This window comes from Lissotriton vulgaris, chromosome 12 (genome assembly GCF_964263255.1).
Source record: "Lissotriton vulgaris chromosome 12, aLisVul1.2, whole genome shotgun sequence".
Taxonomy (NCBI): Eukaryota; Metazoa; Chordata; class Amphibia; order Caudata; family Salamandridae; genus Lissotriton; species Lissotriton vulgaris.
In genome coordinates this window covers 555,424,880-555,444,267 of record NC_141700.1, presented here as the reverse complement: position 1 = coordinate 555,444,267, position 19,388 = coordinate 555,424,880, and the positions used below count along the sequence as shown (strand labels likewise).

Here is a 19,388-nt window from a genome sequence, read left to right as displayed (position 1 = left end):
ACCTTGTGTACATCTACTGCTGTATAAGGTTCTTTACTAAAATTATTTTCTTTTTTAACTTCCCTATCTATCAATCCACACAGCTATTAGCCTGGCAGGCATAGCAGACAGTATTTAGAATCCCTCAAAAAGCAATCCAATTTCTGTTTTTAGCCACATTTAAAAATAAATACAGATGAAAATTAATGCTTTTCGATCTGTTTTTATCTGTAAAAATCAGTAAAAATGGAAAACAGGGAGGTTTAAATATAATTATACCAATAAGATGTGCGTATCTCAGTTCTTCATATTGTAGTTGTATTTATATAGCGTTTACTACCCCTGACGAGGCGTCAAAGAGCTTTTTCAACGAGTAGCACGCTACTCCAGAACCCAGAAAGGATTGGTGTTGAATTAGTATAGTGAAATAGGAAAGTAATTTGAGTGGTGGATATTAGTCATTCATTTTGCTTGAGAAGGATAGCGGAGGGACAGAAGAGGGAAAAAAGGTTTGCATTAATATAGTGCTTCGTACCCCTGATGGGGTTTTGAAGCATTATTTTGGCAAGTAGCACGCTACTCTAGAACCCATAAAGGATTAGTGGTGAGTTAGTGTAGTAAAATATAAAAGTAATTTGAGAAGTGGATAAGTTAGTCAGCTATTTGGATTGAGAAGGGTAGCAGAGGGATAAAATAGAGAAAAAGGTTTTTATTTATGTAGCGCTTGCTACCCCTGATGAGGTGTTGAAGTTCTTTTCGGCGAGTGGGATGCTACTCTGGAACCTATAAAGGATTAGAATAGTGAATTACGAGTGGATATGTTAGTCTGTTATTTGGATTGAAAAGGATAGTGGAGGGATAGAAGAGGGAAGGATTTAGACTTTTTGTGTTTTGGAGGTCATAGCAGTTAGGAGGAGGCTTTGGATGAGTAAAAGGGATGTGGAGGGGAAGAGTCAGAGGGAAGGGTTTAGAAAGGCTTGTTTTGGGGGATCGGTAAAGTAAAAGAGGTATGAGATGATGTAAGGAGGGATAGAGTAGGGAAGAGTCTAGAAAGGGTTTTTTGGGGATCATAGTAGTGGTATGGGGTTTGGGATGAATCACAAAGTAGAGGTAAGGGATATATTGATAGAGGTATAGGGTGAGAAATAGGGTAGTGCATTGGAAAGAGTAGTAGAAACAGTTTAACCACCCGAGGGCCGCCAAGCCCACACCAGCTTTTCCCGCCGCCCCAGCCACCCGAGGGCCGCCAAGCTGGCTCCAGCTTTTCCCGCCGCCCCAGCCACCCGAGGGCCGCCAAGCCGGCTCCAGCTTTTCCTGCCGCCCCAGCCCGTGGCCCCGCCCCCTAGACAGCCGATTGCTCGCGCTCCCGCCTCCCCGCAGACCCTCCCGACCGGCTCCCTTCTTATGACGTCCCCAGAGCGACCGCGCAGCGGACGCGCGCAGCGGGAGCACCGATTGAGCGCCGAAGGTGCGCCAAAGGTAAGCCCGTCTACGCCCGTCCGCGCCTGGACCCCGCCCAGCGCCAGGACCCCTGGCCCCCGCAGACCCCAGCCCACCCCCCGGACATACGACGCCGCCACCCTCAACGCACTCAACGCCGGCCGAAGCCCAGGATGCTACCGAGCCACCCCGAGACGCACCCACGGACCCTTCTGCTGCAACTCCTGCAAGTTCACCTGCTTCCGGACCTGCACCACTCCAGCAGTGCCCAAGACCTCGACGGGCAACAGCAGCCGCAGCCACCTGAGATGCATCCTGCTCAACACCCGCTCCGTCCACAGGCACGCCATCGAGATCTGGAACCTGCTCGACACCACAGCCCCAGACGTCGCCTTCTTCACGGAAACCTGGATGAGCGCCTCCTCTGCGCCTGACATCGCCATCGCCATCCCAGACGGCTACAAGATCATCCGACGGGACCGCATCAACCACACCGGAGGAGGCATCGCCATCGTCCACAGGAACTCCATCCGCATCACGACCAACACCGACGACACCCTCACAACCGCCGAGCACCTGCACTTCCAAGTCCACATCAACCCGAAGACCACCCTCAGAGGCACCCTCATCTACAGACCCCCTGGACAACGCACACAGTTCAGCGAAGACATCGCCGACTTCATCAGCCCACACGCCCTCTGCTCCGCTGACTACATCCTCCTCGGGGACCTCAACTTCCACCTGGAGAACAACAACGACCGCAACACCACCACCCTGCTGGACAACCTCGCCAACCTGGGACTCAAGCAACTGGTGACAACCCCCACCCACTACGCCGGACACACACTCGACCCCGACTTCGCATCCAGCAAGGACATCGCCTTCAGCCACGCCACCGGACTCCACTGGACGGACCACAGCTGCGTCCACTTCAGCTTCGCAAGGACCACGATCCACCACCACCAGCAACAGGTTGCACGCAGGAACTGGAACAAGATCACAGCCGACCAGCTCGCGTCCTCCCTGAGCATGAACCCTCCCACCAGCACAACGAACCCTAGCCAGGTGGCCACCAACCTCACGAAGTGGATCAGCGACTGCGCAGACGAGCTCGCCCCCCTGAGGACCCCGCCTAGCAGACCCGGCAGCAAGAAAGCCCCATGGTTCACCGACGAACTCAAGAGCTCCAAGAAGAACTGCCGAGCCCTCGAGAGAACCTGGCGCAGTGTCCCAACTCCGGACAACATGACTGCCCTCAAGCTCGCCACCCGAAAACACCACCAACTCATCCGCGCCACCAAGAAAACTGCATTCAAGGAACGACTGGACAACAACGCACACAACAGCAAAGAACTCTTCAACATCGTCAAAGAGCTCTCCAACCCCAACGCTGGAAACAACGACATCACCCCTTCGCAAGACCTCTGCAACTCCCTCGCCTCCTTCTTCCACAACAAGATCGCGGACATACACAACAGCTTCAGCACCCAACCGACGAACGCCACGACCGAACCACCGCCCCCCACCACCACCCTCCGCGCCTGGACTCCTGAACTCAGCGCTCTACTCAAGAAACCATCGGCTGACCCCACCGACCTCAAGAACTACCGCCCCATCTCGCTGCTCCCGTTTCCTGCAAAAGCCATCGAGAAGACCGTCAACAAGCAGCTGGCCGCCTTCCTCAAGACGAGCGGATCCCTCGACCCCTCGCAGTCTGGCTTCCGGGCCAACCACAGCACCGGGACCGCCCTGATCGCAGTCACCGATGATATCCGAGCGCTGCTCGACAACGGAGAAACAACGGCCCTCATCCTCCTAGACCTCTCCGCGGCCTTCGACACTGTCTGCCATCGTACCCTAGTACAACGCCTCAGCAACGTCGGAGTCCAGGAGAAGGCACTGGAGTGGATCATCTCCTTCCTCGCCGGGAGGACACAGAGAGTCCGCCTCCCCCCGTTCAGATCTGAAGCCACCGAAGTCATCTGCGGCGTCCCTCAGGGCTCCTCGCTCAGCCCAACCCTCTTCAACATCTACATGAGCCCACTCGCAGACATCGCACACCAGCACAACCTCAACATCATCTCCTACGCCGACGACACCCAGCTGATCCTCTCCCTTACCAACGACCCCGCCACCGCCTGAGCCAACCTTCACGAAGGGATGAAAGAGGTAGCCGAATGGATGAAGAACAGCCGCCTGAAACTGAACTCGGACAAGACGGAAGTCCTCATCCTGGGATCCTCACCCTCCGCCTGGGACGACTCCTGGTGGCCCCCCGCCTTAGGCAGCGCACCCAAACCAACAGACCACGCACGAAACCTGGGCTTCATCCTGGACTCCTCCCTCTCCATGACCAGACAAGTCAACGCCGTCTCCTCGTCGTGCTTCAACATCCTGCGCATGCTACGCAAGATCTTCCAGTGGATCCCCACCGAGACCAGGAAGACGGTCACCCAGGCCCTCGTCACCAGCCGTCTGGACTACGGCAACACCCTCTACGCCGGAACCACCGCCAAACTCCAGAAGAGACTCCAGCGGATCCAGAACGCCTCAGCACGACTCATCCTGGACATCCCCCGTCGCAGCCACATCTCCGGACACCTGAGAGATCTGCACTGGCTCCCGGTCAACAAAAGAATCACCTTCCGTCTCCTCACCCACGCACACAAAGCCCTACACAGCCAAGGCCCAGGATACCTCAACAGCCGCCTCAACTTCTACGCTCCCAAACGCCAGCTTCGCTCGACCAGCCACGCCCTCGCCGCCGTCCGCCGCATCCGTAGAACCACCACAGGGGGACGGTCCTTCTCCTACCTCGCCGCCAAGACTTGGAACTCCCTCCCCACCCACCTTCGCCTGACCCAGGACCACCTCGCCTTCAGGAAGCAACTCAAGACCTGGCTGTTCGAGCAGTAACAGGACCCCAGCGCCTTGAGACCCTCTGGGTAAGTAGTGCGCTATATAAATTCGATGATTGATTGATTGATTGATTTAAAGATGAGTTAGAGTTGAGGCAGAAGATATATTGAGAGAGGTATAGATGAGAAATAGGTTAGTGCATTGGATATGCTGAATTAGAAGACAAGTAATAAATATATAGATACATAAGTACATGGAAAGTATATAGATGCATAAAGGCAGTAAGTATATGTAGATTAAAGATATTGATAGAGGTATCAGGTGAGAAATAGGGTAGTGCATTGGAAAGAGTAGTAGAAAGAGGTTTGAGATTAGTCAGAGAGTTGAGGTATAGGATATATTGGGAGACGTATACGGTGAGAAGTTGGGAAGTGCATTGGATACGCTGAATTAGCATAAAAGTAATAAATATATAGATCCAAGTACATGGAAGGTAGATAGATGCATAAAGGAAGTAAGTATATGTAGATTATAGATGCATTAAAAAAATGGTGGCTTTCAGGTGTTGTTGTTTTGAAAAATTAATTTTATTAATTTGTTTTAAAACATAAATATTCTACACGTTTACACAAAGAAACACACATATATAGGTACATATCTATAATACAAATAAATGCTTATATACCGAGGGATATGCTGTATATTTCTGTTTGGGTATGGTGCCTATGTGGGGAAGAGCCAATTATTGAGTAGTATTCTGAAGATAAGGTGGTTGTCCATGGATCTTATGTTGGGGGGTAAAGAGTTCCATAGTTTGGCTGCTTGAACAGAGAAGGATCTGCCACCGATGTTTTTTTCTTGTATTTTGGGATTTTGTGGCGAGGTGCCACTCTAGAGCGGAGATTCCTTTGTTGAATGTGTTTTGTGATTTTATTCCAGATAAAGAGTGGTCCCGTTCCATGTATCGCTTTGTGGGTGATACAAAGCAGCTTGAACTTGGATCTTCTGGCAATCGATAAATAATGTAGGGCTTTCAAGGCAGGGGAGATGTGGTCTCATGGTTTGATATGTAGGAGTAATTTGGCAGCTGAGTACCAAAAGTAGTGCCAAGATTACCTAGATCCCACAAAGGTGGGACAGGCACCCCTGACAGCATTGAGGAAAGCCTCATTGAGGAAAATATTGTGCTAGCCAGGTTGACTAAGAGGCTGGCCCTAGAGGCTGAGCTCCTAGAACTAGAGAGGAAGGTAGCAGAGATGGGTCTAGCACCCATAAATGGTGGCAGTAATGTAATACCTACAGACAGAGAGAATTCTTATGACCCTAAAATCCCGAAGGAATTGTCCTCCAAATATGAGGAAGGTGACAATATCACAAAATGGTTCACAGCCTTTGAGAGGGCCTGTGGAATGAGAAAAGTGAAGAAGTTCCACTGGGGAGCATTGCTTTGGAACTGTTCACTGGTAACTGCAGGGGACAGAATCCTGACCCTTACATATGCAGATCCTGAGTTCTCATGAAGGGTATCCTGATTGGAGACTTTGGACTCACCACTGAGGAATATAGAGTTAGATCCAGGGGGGATCACAAAACCTTGAGTCAGTTCTGGGTTGACTTCTTTAACTACCCAGTAAAAACACTAGATGCTTAGTTAACTGGAAGTGAGGTGCCTGACTATGCTGGGCTTTATAATATGTTTATGAAAGAACAAATGTTAAAAAGTTGTATGAGTATCTGGTAGACCTTGGTCTAATTTACCCCCACAAATTGGGAAAGAAGGCAGACCACTGGGTCAAGACTAGGGTGACCTAGACTAACACTGGAGTGACCAGAAGAAAGAGGTTACAAAACCTGCCCAGGGTAAAGTGGATAATCATCTTTAAGATAAAAAACAGAAGTCTTCTAAAGGCCTCCAAAAACCTGCACAGGAGGTTGGGCCCCAGAACTCTTTCCAGCCCAGTGGTGTATACAAGGGTTAAAATTGTGATCCCCTGAAGGCCTGGTGTCATATCTGTAAGAAGCTGGGACACCAAACTGGGGTCTATGCCTGTCCCAAAAAGAATGCCCTTAGTCCTCAGCCAGTTATCCCTGATGTGTCAAGTCTACAGATGGGATCAATGGTGCGCCCAAAGCAAATCAGGATTCACAGTAAAGCTGTTTTAGTCTCTCATGGTGGGGTGGAATTGACCACTCTAGCTATTTGGACCCCTGATATGAAAAAGTACCAGCAATTCCCTTGATTAATGGGACTAGAATAGAAGCCCTGAGGGATACAGGTGCCAGTGTCACCATTGTGAGAGATACACTGGTTTCCCCAGGACAATATCTGACTGGAAAAACCTACCCAGTCACCATCACTGATAATGTCATCACAGAACACCCTATGGCGTCATTAGATCGGGGAAGGGATACTGGCCTGAAACAGGTGGTGGTCTCTCCAAAACTGCTAGTGGACTGATTGCTATGAAATCATCTGGAGAACTCAGCATGGGCTAAGATAGAGCTAAACCCCCATGCTGCCATGCTGGAAATCCTTGAGATAGTGTGTGTGACAACAGGAGCACAAAGACAAGTCCAGGGTGAAAAAGTCTTGAAGCTTAAAAGAGTGGCCCAACCTTCCAAAAGGAAAAGTAAGAAAACTGGGGACCAGCTTCTGAACACAAAAAAAATCTCAGAATCCCTTTCCTCAGGGAGTGGACCAGTCAATTCCAGAGGGAACTGAGCCTGTGGAACTTGAACCTAATGAGGTTGAGCTCCTGGACCCTGGAGGACCCTCTAGGGAACAGTTTTGCCTTGGGCAGAGGACCTGTCCAACTCTTGAGGAACAGGAAAATGTCAGTGACTCCCACAGGACCTATTGGGAGGAGGACTCCTCTACACTGAGGCCAGAGACCCCAAACCTTGTTACACTAGGAGAGTGATAGTGCCTCAGGCGTTTAGAGAATTCCGTCTCATTTTGACCCTTGACATCCCACTAGCTGGGCATCTTGGCAAGACAACAACTTGGAGTAGGCTTGTCAGCCACCTCTACTAGTCAAACCTTTCCCAGAAAGTAAAGAAGTTTGTCGGCTCCTGTGCCATGCTATCAAGCCAGTGGCAAAACAAGTGGCCACCCAAAGCCCTCCTAATTCCACTACCAGTAGTTGGGGGTTCCCTCTGAAAATGGTGGTGTAGTTTTAGGGGGCCACCAGAGCCTCCCAAATAAATTCATATTTGTAATAGTGGATCATGCTACCAGGTATCCTGAGGCAATTCCCCTTAGGACTACTAGAGTCCCTGCTTTAGCCAAGGCCCTCATTGGTATCTTTACCAGGGTAGGGTTTCCTAAGGATGTGGTATCAGAGAGAGGTTCCAACTTCATATCTGCATACCTGTCACACATGTGGAATGAGTGTGGAGTAAACTATACAGTCACCACACCTCATCACCCACAAACCAATGGCCTTATTGAGAGGTTCAACAAGAAATTGAAAGGCATGATCATGGGACACCCTGAAAAACTCAAAAGAAGATGGGATGTCCTCTTGCCATGCCTGCTTTTTGACTACAGAGAGGTGCCTCAGAAGGGAGTAGGGTTTCCCCCTTTGAACTTCTGTGGCTATCCTGTTAGGGGACCACTTTGTTTTGTAAACAGGGCTGAACTGGCCTTAGCGGAAAACCGGGCATTTCCCCGGTGGGCTGCCATGGTAAGGGCTGGTTTTGGGACCCTGGGGGTCAGTTTTTGTTACAGGGGCTGCAATATCGGACCCCTGTAACAAAATTGTCCGAAACCATCCCTGGCAAACAGCTTCCCCCCCCCCAAGGGGGGGTCAGCCGAGCAGTCTGTCCGGACTAGTTTGGTTCCCGGTCTGGCCCTGCTTGTGAAGGAAGGTTGGGAGAAGCCTCTCCAAGAGCCTAAGCAGGATATTGTGGACTATGAACTAGGCCTTTAATCCAGAATGGCAGAGAGAATCTAAAAACCTCGAGGCCAGCCAATAGCTCCAACATCTCTGGTATGAGCAAAAGGCTGCACTTGTGGAGTTCCAACTAGGGCAACATGTGTGGATTTTGCTGCCTGTGGCACCAAGAGATCTTCAAGACAAATGGAGTGACCCTTATGCTATCCTAGAGAAGAAAATTGAGGCCACCTACTTGGTTGACATGGGCACTAGCAGGACACTCAAGAGGGTGATCCATGTGAAGTGCCTCAAACATTTCTGTGGCAGGGCTGATGTGACCATGTGGATGGTTACTGAGGAGGATCAGGAGATTGAGAATGCACCTCTCCCCAACCTCCTCCCTTACAGTTCAAAAGATGGGTCAGTTGATGGAGTTGTCTACTCAGACACCCTCTCTGCCCAACACCAGGTTGTCTACAAACAAGTCCTGCAAAACTATGCTAAGCTATTTTCCTTAACCCCCGAACAGACACACTGGTGTACTAAAGCCTCTGCAAGTCCCTGGGCCAGTCCCGTGGTCTTAGTCACCAAACCTCACCCACAGGATGGAAAGAGAGAAATGAGGTTCTGTGTGGACTACAGGGGTCTTAATGCTGTCACTAAGACAGATACTCACCCTATACCCAGGGCTGATGAGCTCAGGGCAGCCATATTTCTCAGTACCGTTGACTTAACTGCAGGGAACTGGTGGATTGGCATGGCCCAAGGAGCCAAAGAAAAGACTGCATTCTCCACTCCTGATGGGCATTATCAGTTTACTGTTATGCCCTTTGGTTTAAAGAATGTCCCTGCCACCCTCTTAAGGTTCATAAATCAAGTTCTTGCTGGGTTGGAGGCCTTTGGTGCAACATATCAAGATGATATTGTTGTCTTTAGCTCCTCGTGACAGGATCACCTGGGGAAGGTTTTACAGGCCCTGCAATCTGTAGGACTAACTATCAAGGCATCCAAGTGCCAGATAGAGCAGGTTACTGTTGTATACTTGGGCCAACTTGTAGGTGGAGGCCAATTGCAACCCTTATAACCCAAGATCCAGACCATTCTGGACTGGAAAGCTCCAATCACCCAGACCCAAGAGAGGGCATTCCTCGGCTTGAGTGGGTACTACAGGAGGTTTGCAAAGTAGTATGGATCCATTGTGACACCCCTCACAGTACTCACCTCCAAGAAGATGCTCAAGAAAGTTAACTGGACAGTTAGTTATCAAAAGGCTTTTGACACCCTGAAAGAGGCAATATGCTCATCACCAATTCTCAATGCTCCAGAGTACTCTAAACAGTTAATTATACAGACTGATGCCTCTGAGCTAGGGATAGGAGCAGTCCTATTCCAAACCAAATATGATGGCCAAGACAAGCCTTTTGCTTTTATTAGCAGGAGGCTACTCCCCAGGGATAGTGTTGGAGTGCCATTGAGAGGGAGGCCTTTGCTGTGCTTTGGTCCCTGAAGAAGTTGAGACCATACCTGTTTGGTACACAGATGGCGAATGCAGATGAAGGGTGACTACCCAAAACTTTTGAGGTGGTCCATCTCCCTATAGGGAATGGACTCTACAGTGGAACACAGACCTGGGACAGCCAATGCCAATGCAGATGGACCTTCAAGGTTCTTCCACTGAGACAATGAAGAGACTCTTGGGAAAGGTTAGTCTCATCCTCTTTCATTTGGGGGGTTGTGTAGGAAAGTGCCCCTTTTTGCATGGTTACCCCCACTTTTTGCCTGATATCTGATGCACTTTGACAGAGTGTGCACGGGGTCCCTGATAATCAAGATCTCAGTGCCTGTGTTCTTTCCCAAAACTGTACCTTTGTTTTCACGATTGGCACACTCTGGCCCACATGTAAGTCCCTTGTAAGACGTACCACGGGTACCATGGGACCTGTGACCAGAGAGGGGATCTAAGGGCTGCAGCATGTATTGTGCCACCCTCAGAGACTCCTCACCAAACACATGCTTCCTGCACTTGAAGCTTTTGTGTTTTGGTGCAGAAAAAAATTTAAGAGTCGACATGGCACACATCCCTGTGTGCCATGCCCACATACCACTGCCTGTAGCATAGGTAAGTCACCCTTCTAGCATGCCTCACAGCCCTAAGGCAGGGTGCGCTATTCCACAGGTGAGGGCATAGCTGCATGAGCAATATGCCCCTTCTATGTCTGTGTCCATTCACAGACATTGAAAGTGCAGTGGAGAAATATTGAGTACATGGACTTGGAGTTTGTCATTACGAACTCCACAGCTTCATGATGGCTTTACTGAATGCTAAGGAGATTTGTATCAAACTCCTCTGCATAATAAATCCACACTGGTGCCAGCATTGGATTTATTAAAATATGCACTCAGAAGTCATCGTAGAGAAGCCCTCTGAAAAACGACCAACTCCCTCATGTCCAGCTGATTTGTCTCACCAGCCTGCCACACACAGACATGTTTCTGACCCCCTGATGTGGGAGCCCTTGTGTTCTCGTGAGTCAGGGACAAAGGTTGCTTGGGGTGAAGGTGCTTCACACTTACCCCCGATCAGGAACAGCATTCAGGGTGGTGAGCCTCAAAGGCTTCCTGCCCTTTGTTATGCTGCCAGGGACTCTCCAGCTAGTGGAGATGTCCACCCACCTGACCAAGCCCCAATTTTGGCAGCAAGGTTGGCAGGAAAATTAGTAGTCAGGAGAGGTGTGTCCCCTCTCTGCAAGGACCACCCCTAATGTGTCCTGGACCGAGGTGACACCCTCCTTAGGAAATCCTGCATCTTGAATGAAAAGATTCAAGTCAATCAGGTTCTACTCCAACATCAAGAACTCTGGATCCAGGCAGATCCGCGACCCCTGCCCACTCAACACCCGACGCCCACGACACAAATCTGAGTGGCTTACCTGTCCAGTGACTTCTCCCAGCAATCCTGACCATGCCTCCATCGGTGGCTGACCTCTCTTGGACCCCACGAAGTTCCCCGCAGCCTCAACACGAAGGGTCCCTCTGACCGCGGCGGCTCCAGTAAAGAAAATGAGACACCTAAAGGCACCCTTGCACCCTCACCCACCGGCCTTGGGGAGCCCAGCCAAAGGTGTCCAGGCCTCCCTCGACAACCCAATTTACCTGTCTAGCCAGTGGTCACCTTCATCCAGCCTCTTGATCCTAGCCTGCAGCCTCTTTGTGCAACAGAGATTCCCCATTGAGATCATTGAGCACCCAACGCTGATGTGCACCCTTCCCCCGGCTGCTCTGTGCCATCAGGCTGGGGCTGCTTTGTGTCCCCCCATGTGCTCACCTTAACTCCCAGTGCCTGTGCCCTGAAACCACTGGTACCTACCTGCAACCCGCATCTCTTGCCAGTGCAACCAGTCTCCATTGACTACCATTGGACCCAGTGACCTATGCACCCGGCCACCCCAGTGCCGCTGGTGGTGCAGTACCTACCTGAAACTGAACCTTACCCAGTGTTGGTCTAAGCCCCTGAAGACTGGAAGAGTAATTTGTGTACTTACCTGTTAATGCATATCACTTTTTTGCTTCCATAGGATTGCATTGCATTCCTCATATTGCATTCAAACTGTCTATCTTTTACTACTGCCATGTTCTACTGTTTCTGATTGACAGATACAAACATATTTCTATTATTGTAAAGCATTTTACTGCCTTGCAAAACAATTCCTCATTCATTTCTGAAAGTATTACTACTCTTGAAACGATTAATTAACTGCAACTGAGTTCTTCTTGGTTCTAAATAAAATAACAAAATAACAACTTTTTTATACAAAACAATTGGTTTTGGATTCAGTCTTTGAGTGTCTGCTATCATTTCTTGCCTGAGTGTGTACAACAAATGCTTAACACAGCCCTCCAATAAGCCTAACTGCTTGACCACACGACCACAAATAGAGTTTTTAGAGTTACCTACTTAAGCCTCTGTAAGCCTCTGAGGTTCCATTGTGCACACTATACCTTACTTTGGTATAGTATATACAGAGCCTGATCCCTACAATGAGTACAACTGCAATGCCTAAATGTTTTGTTTTTCTCCATTTGGATGATTTGTGGCCCTACCCATAATAGGAGAATGTCTAGAATGTTGAAGGCCATGGGCCAGACCTATCTTGGACCCTTTCAGAACAATTCATAAGTAAGTGGTGAAACAATTATCTTCATAACATAGTGGTATCATGTCCTTTGACACTCTTTTCACTCTGGGCTGCCAACGCTATCCATCAGGTAAATGAACAGCATCACCTAATCCAGAAAAACCTTAATCAAGAAAACTCAGACTTCATCAGCACCTTGTTTGTTAACTAATCCAACAACATCTTTCTCCTGGACTTTAAAATCCATGGCAATTTTTCTTCAAAGCCATCAAGGCCAACATTACAAGCCACCAAGTAGTGTCCTAATTTGGTCAGATATCCCATTATGCCACTCTTTCCTGCAATGCAATCAGGAATTCAGCACAGAAATGATGTACAACATTAACAGCTCAGAGTAAGCTACCACATTCTCTCCCATCCCTTTGCACACAATAATCAAGTTATATGGCTGCGCTCCCATATAGACCTTGCTAACACGTCTTCCATCCTCTAATTCACCACATAGGGAGGTAACATTCTTCAATCACCGTCAGACCTCTCTTTGAAGCACGGTTCTCAACACAGTGAAAGGATTGCTTGCATAAGTTATTGACCCAAAAGCACTCAAACACACATATGGGTCTAATACGGAAGAAAATAGCAAATGTTGATCCGGAAGCCCCATCACATACTAACCCATTACACACCTACCATGCCTCTAAAATATTATGAATTGATCAGTCATCACCCAATTACAAGGCAAAGTTAACTTCAGTTCCATCCTACTAGCTCTCCATTCTGGTTTCAACCCACAGTACAGCGCAAAGGAGGCAAGCATTAAAGACAAGCATGACATCCTCATAAAAAATCACTTCTGTCCCCATTTACTGCTAAACCCCTGATCCACCAAACTCTGCAGACTTGCATCATTCATAGGGCCTCCTGCACTCACCAGCTTCAATAAATTAACAACATATACTTCAGCCTACTCTGCAAGAAAGATCACGGTCAGAGTTATTATTAATAAGTACAAAAGGGAAAAGACTAAAAGAAAAGCCTTCTTGAACTTGCACACATGGTCAGCAACAACATTAAACCAAAGTTCGGGCTGCAGATCTATCCACAAGACTCACAGGCCGGTGCACTTGATAGTAAATTGTTGTCTCGCGTTTACACCAATCTTTCTGGTGAAAGCATCTTACAACAAAACATTTGCGCCTGTGACACATATCTCAGAGGCACAGCCCTAAGAGAGCAAAGGGTAACCCTCTGGTTATGAGAAATGACAGACTCGTGCCATCTGATATCAGAGGTTGTTCTCAATGTACAGATATCTTCAGTGGTGAGGCTTATGAAGCAGAACAACAGTTCCACATGCAGCATGCTGCACAAATCTTACAGACACTGGTCTCAGACCACAGATCGAGCCTTTGGTGATGTTACAGACTGATGTCGCTAAAGAACTATCCATCTGGTTATAGAGACAGGATTGATCCCGGCATCACACAGAAATTGTGATCCCTAGGGCCGGTTTGACCATGTCCTTAATAAAGGAGACACACTTTAAGACTACTCCCCTGATTGCACATCTCCCTGTCTCCTTGAAGGAAGCAGATTATTGACTTTAGTAGCATACAAAACAAATATCTGTGCTCCAAGCACATGAATTCGAGCTTAGGGGTTCATTAGGATTGCGGTGAATCCGCATCCTCCGGGCCGGCGGAAGACACCGCCAGCCCGGAGGATGCGGATTTACCGCTGCGGTGATTCAAAAGACCCCCGCCAGATTAGGATGGCTGGGGGGTCATCGGCGGACGTGAAGACCGTCCGCCGCTTTTCCGCCGCAGTCGACTTCCGACCGCGGCGGAAAGGCTCTAATTTGGTGGCGGTGCCTATCAGACACCGCCAGCCATATTAGGATTTGCATTGGAACATGCCTTTCCGTGGGGGCAATGCCGCCACGAAAAGGCATACGGTCTTTACTTTGGGGGCCCGTTGCGGGCCCCCAGGGTGAAGAGGGGGTGGGTTTTGCACATGGGGGGTACCTATGGTACCCCCCTGCATTTACATGCACAAAGCGGCAGGCACCGTGCGGTGCCTGCCGCTTTGTGCATGTAAATGTAAAACATGCTTTTTTAACCTTGCGGCGGGTGCTGTTTCAAGCAGCACCCGCCGCAAGGTTAAAGATCCAGGATGTGACCGCCAGGGTGGCGGTCACATCCTAATTGCACCAGAGGGACTGCCGCTGCCCCTGCGGACGGTCCCACCACCTCGGGGTGGCGGACGGACGCAGGTCCGTCCGCCATCCTAATGAGGCCCTTAGTGTCATTGTGCGACACTTTAAGAACGTTATCACGTTGTGACAAAAAGTTGTTGAGCAATAGTAAACTAACACCCCATTTTTAATAATAATATTTATCATCAGTAGTTTATTGTCCAAAGATGCTGCCATCTAATAGCCACAATGCATATACCAGCGGCCAGTGAAGTACCATGCAATTCATTATAAATTGAATTAGCCAATGCTCACTAGTCTTTAAGCTGTGATAAAGCAGTTCAACCTCTTGCCCATGTAGGAATAATTAAGTCGTTTTTGTCCAATACTCCTTACTGCAGTTTTGCAATTTCTCAGCACAGTACAGAGCAGCTGTTACTATTACCCTATTTAATAGTGTCAAATGAGAATGCATGTATATTACGTTGCTCCTTAGAGGACAAGTCCTGTAGACATTGCACTACTTTTACAAAATATAACCCGACTTTATTGAAAAGCTTCTTTGCTAGACTTCCACCCATTACACCCTCCTGTCGCAGCTACAAAAAGAAAATTGCGTTTGAGAAAAATGTGTTTACCCCCAACTTGAGGTTATGAGGGGCAACAGGAGTTAGGATTTGATCCTCTGATAACAGGGCATCTAAAGGAGTCATGCCTTAAAACATCCAAGTGTGTAAAAACCCACAAATTGAGACGCCATGGTGTCATACTTTCATGTATGTGTACACCCATCTAGGGCAAATTCTATTTTTGCGAATCGCTCACAGGAATTTGTATTTGTAAGTTATAATAATTGTGCACTCATTGTTTCTCAGTCACGCTGACCGCCTAACGAATTAGGTCATATGGATTAATAATGAACTATTATTGAGTAGATTTATTATTTATTATTATTTTATTTTGAGTTTTTATAGAGCGCAAACTTGACCTGTTAGGGTATCAGAGCGCTTTACAGGAATCAGCCGTAGTAGACAACAGACATGGAGCAGTGGCTGGATACATAGGGGATAAAAGGACAAGCAATTACATTTACATATACATTTTATGAAAAAAGAAGATACCAGGGTCCCGGAGGTTCTGGGTGGATAGTGTCAGGGTACTAAAGCGGGATGCATTAGACGAAAGTAGAGCAATGGTCTCTGGTTGAATAGGAGGCAAAATTTAGACGAGGAATTTGCCCATTAGGAAGGTTTTGACATAATTTTTGAAGCAAGACAGGGAAGGGATTCTACTAATGGCGGGCGGGAGTGAGTTGCATATTCTCGGTGCGGCCCCAGAGAAGGCTCGATTGTAAGTTTTCTTTTTCCAAAAACGGGCAGGTTGGAGCAAGAGGTCTCTGGTGGATCGAGAGTTTCTGGTTCCTCCGGATATCACGAGTTTCTGGGCCAGATATGCAGGGGAGTTTGAGTAAAATGCCTTGTGCGTGGTACATGCCAATTTGAGTTGGATTCTGGCCTGTAGAGGAAGCCAGTTCAGAGCTTTCAGATTTGGTGAAATGTGGTTGAATTTCCTTGAGCCTGTTAGTAGTCTGTCGGCCACGTTAAGGCAGGCTTTTAAAGGTGCTAGGGAGATCTTGGGTAGACCCGAGAAGGTAGATCAGCCATATTCGAGTCTAGAGATGACTAGTGACTCGACTGCCATTTTTAGGTCGGGAGTATCAAGGAAGGGTTTCAGTTTCCTTAGGTAGCTCAGGTGGAATCTGGCTGATTTGGCCATTGAATTGATGTGGTCCTGCATGCTCAAGTTACAGTCCAGGGTTATTCCAAGCGATTTTGCCGAGTCCACGATGGTCGGAGGGCAGTTTAAGGCTGTGATGGCCTTAATCCATACCTGAGTGTCGGGTTGGTTTTGGGTGGGAAAATTAGAAGAAATTCTGTCTTCTTTGCGTTGAGTTTGAGTTGGTTAGGAGGAGAGGCATTGGGCAGTCAGTTTCAAGGCTCCATTCAGGGAAAGAATCTCCTTGAGGGAGGAGATTTTGATGTAGATCTGGATGTCGTCAGTGTACATATGGTAGGAGATATTTGCGGTGTGCAGTACTTCGGCAAGCAGTTCAAGGTCAAAGTTGAAGAGGGTGGGGGACAGGGTTGATCCTTGGGGGACTCCAACCGTGACCGGAGAAGGAGCAGACAGGTTACCGGTAATTAGGAATCTCTGAGACCGGTTATGGAGGAAGGACCTAAACCATACAAGAACAGAGCCATCTATTCCTAACCTGAGTTTGAAGCATTCGAGTAGTTTTTCATGGTTGACCATGTCGAAGCCCGAAGATAGATATAGGAGGATTAGGAGACAGGTTTTGCCTTGGTCAAGGGTTTAGAGGGCATCATCCACGATATGGAGAATGGTGGTTTCCATGCTGTGCCCTGGCCTGAAAGCGGATTGGGAGTCATCTAGTAGGTGGAGTTGGTGATGTGTTGGCTCAGCTGCTGTTGCACACACTTCTCCAGAACTTTAGCTAAGAGTGGGATGTTAGAAATAGGTCAAAATATGTCAGGGGAGGAAGGGTCAAGCTCCGTTTTTTTAAGATGGTTAGGACTTGGCCGGCTTTCAGAGAGACGGCTATCGATCCCTGAAGCAGGGAGGCGTTAATTATTGCAGTCCAGCTAGGAATGATGGATTGGGCAGCGGCAGCTAGGCAGTTAGAGGGGAGTGGTTCATTAAAGTGGTTGTTCGGGTTTAAGACGGATAGGATTTTCGAGACAGAACGTTCGTCGTACATTTTTAAGTTGGTCCAGTGTGCTTGGTTTTCGGAAGAAGCCTGTGGAGGCAGCTCGGAGGGAGGAGGCAGATCTGGAAGGGGTTGAGAATAAGTAACGGATCTAAGTTCTTTACCTAAGGCTGTGATTTTGTCAGAGAAATAAGAGGAATATTTCTCAGATGATATTAGTGACTATGGGGTTTCTTTTGATGTTTTGGCCAGTTTGTTGGATTGGTGGTTGACCAATTCGAAGAGTTTGCGGGATCTGTTCTTGGCGTTCCCCAGTTCAGACCTGAAGAATTCTTTTTTGAGTTGAGGATGTTCCTGTTGTAGGCATTTCTGGCCTGGCAGAGAAGTTTTAAGTGTGCGGCTGAGGGGTGCTGTCTCCAGATTCTTTCTGACTGCTGAAGGGATTTCCTCTCGCTGTTGAGGGACCCAATGAATCAGGGGTTTCTGTCTTTGATTTGGGTTATTTTTAGTTTTAGTTTAGATGAAAATATTTTTCTCTCCTCCAGCCCAAAACCTCACCCACACCTCTCGCATGACTTACTGCAGAATCTCGTGTTGTTAGAAATCCAAAGGTTCCTCTGCGGGCCAAATTTGTGTCCTAATTTTACCAAAACACAGCTGTAACAGTTTTTATCCCAGAGCGTTAGTAAATTATGAACTGATACCTGCAATTTCAGTAGTATTGCTTATTTTGGACATTCCGACGACTGACAGGTACATAACTGGGGGAATTGCCCAGTTGTACAACATTTATCCCTAATTGCAGAAAATCTCCACGTGTAATAGTGCTCGTAATTTGTTTTGCTCAATAGTTTCGATGCTGAGCTTTTCCCAACATTAGGCAACTAACACTCCCATGACTCTCTCTTGGAAATGTCCACACCTAACCTAACCCAGCTGAAATGTAGGCCCACAGAGTTATTGTCCCACTTTCCTAAGTGCCATTTGCACCATAAAGGACTGGAGAGCTTAAGTCTGTGAGTAAAACGGGTCTTCTGAATTGCGTACATAGTTGATACTTTCTACACACCTAAATGCCACTTTGTGTAGACCGCACAAATTGAGCAAAACAGAACCTAATATCTGGCCCTTTTTATTATGCAAAAACGTTGCAAAAACTTTGCATGTCTTGGACACCATGAAAACATTTATTTACTTCAAGCTTATATTTAAATTGACAAGAGGTGCGCGCTCCACCTGTTGTAACTTTGTGAACCCTGACATTCCTACATTCAAAAGGCTGTGAAGTCAAGCAGTGACTTAGAAAGGGTGCAGTGGGCCCTAAAGTAAGCAAGGAAAATGGCCCCCATTATCCGGTTTGGAAGTCAAAAAGAGTTTCACTTAGGGTGCTGTGGGTCTCTTCCGGCCTACTATACCTGCTGCACTATTGACAGCCACGCCCCTAAAGGCAATACGTCACCCAGTGCTGCAGGGCTTTTAATGATTAACATCAGGTCAAAGGGCAAGGAAGCTCAGCAACCAAACCACTGTCAGGAATTTTGTTTCGAAAAATGTATAGAGGCTCTGATATGCTAGTGAAGTTGTTTCCTGAGTTTGCCAGGAAAGTTCTTCAGTGAACGGAGACGTGTTTCCCAGAATTAGTCGGTCTCGGAAACGAAGAGCGTATTTCCGTTTGCTACTATTAAGGGGATTTCTGTGATGACGGCACGATATATTTTAGGTCTTTTATTGAAAATAGTTGTTAAACTAAGCAGTGGCTTGATGCATTTCAAGAGATGTGCGAAGGAAATATCAAGAAAAACATGTACTGTTATTACCGATTTACTGTTGAGGTATCTGTTGGATGTTTATAGCGCTTTTAGTCAAATCACTTGACACTAACTAGAGACATGCAATGGAAGTCTTGATATGGATGGTATGGTGACAGAAAATGAAAGTCATTTCCAATGACTAAATGTCAACATTTTTATATTTTCAGATTACTGTAGGGAAATTGTCTGCCAAAAAGGGTTTCAAACACCACGTTTATTCTATGGGCCGTGGCCATTCTGCTTAGACGCCTAGGTAATTTACCCGGAAACAACATTTTGAAAATGAGCAGGAATAGCCTCACCAAAAAGTTTCCCACTGCACGGTTTTCTACGGGTGTTTCTTTTTCGCTGCAGCAGTTTTAA

The 19,388-nt window shown here is 47.7% G+C and overlaps 1 protein-coding gene across 2 annotated transcripts in view; it reads right to left on the bottom strand.

The window, feature by feature from the left end:
* LOC147677730 (uncharacterized) overlaps positions 1–19,388 on the bottom strand; it is a 218,773-nt gene that overhangs the window by 165,330 nt on the left and 34,055 nt on the right. The gene's annotated exons all lie outside the window — the stretch shown is intronic.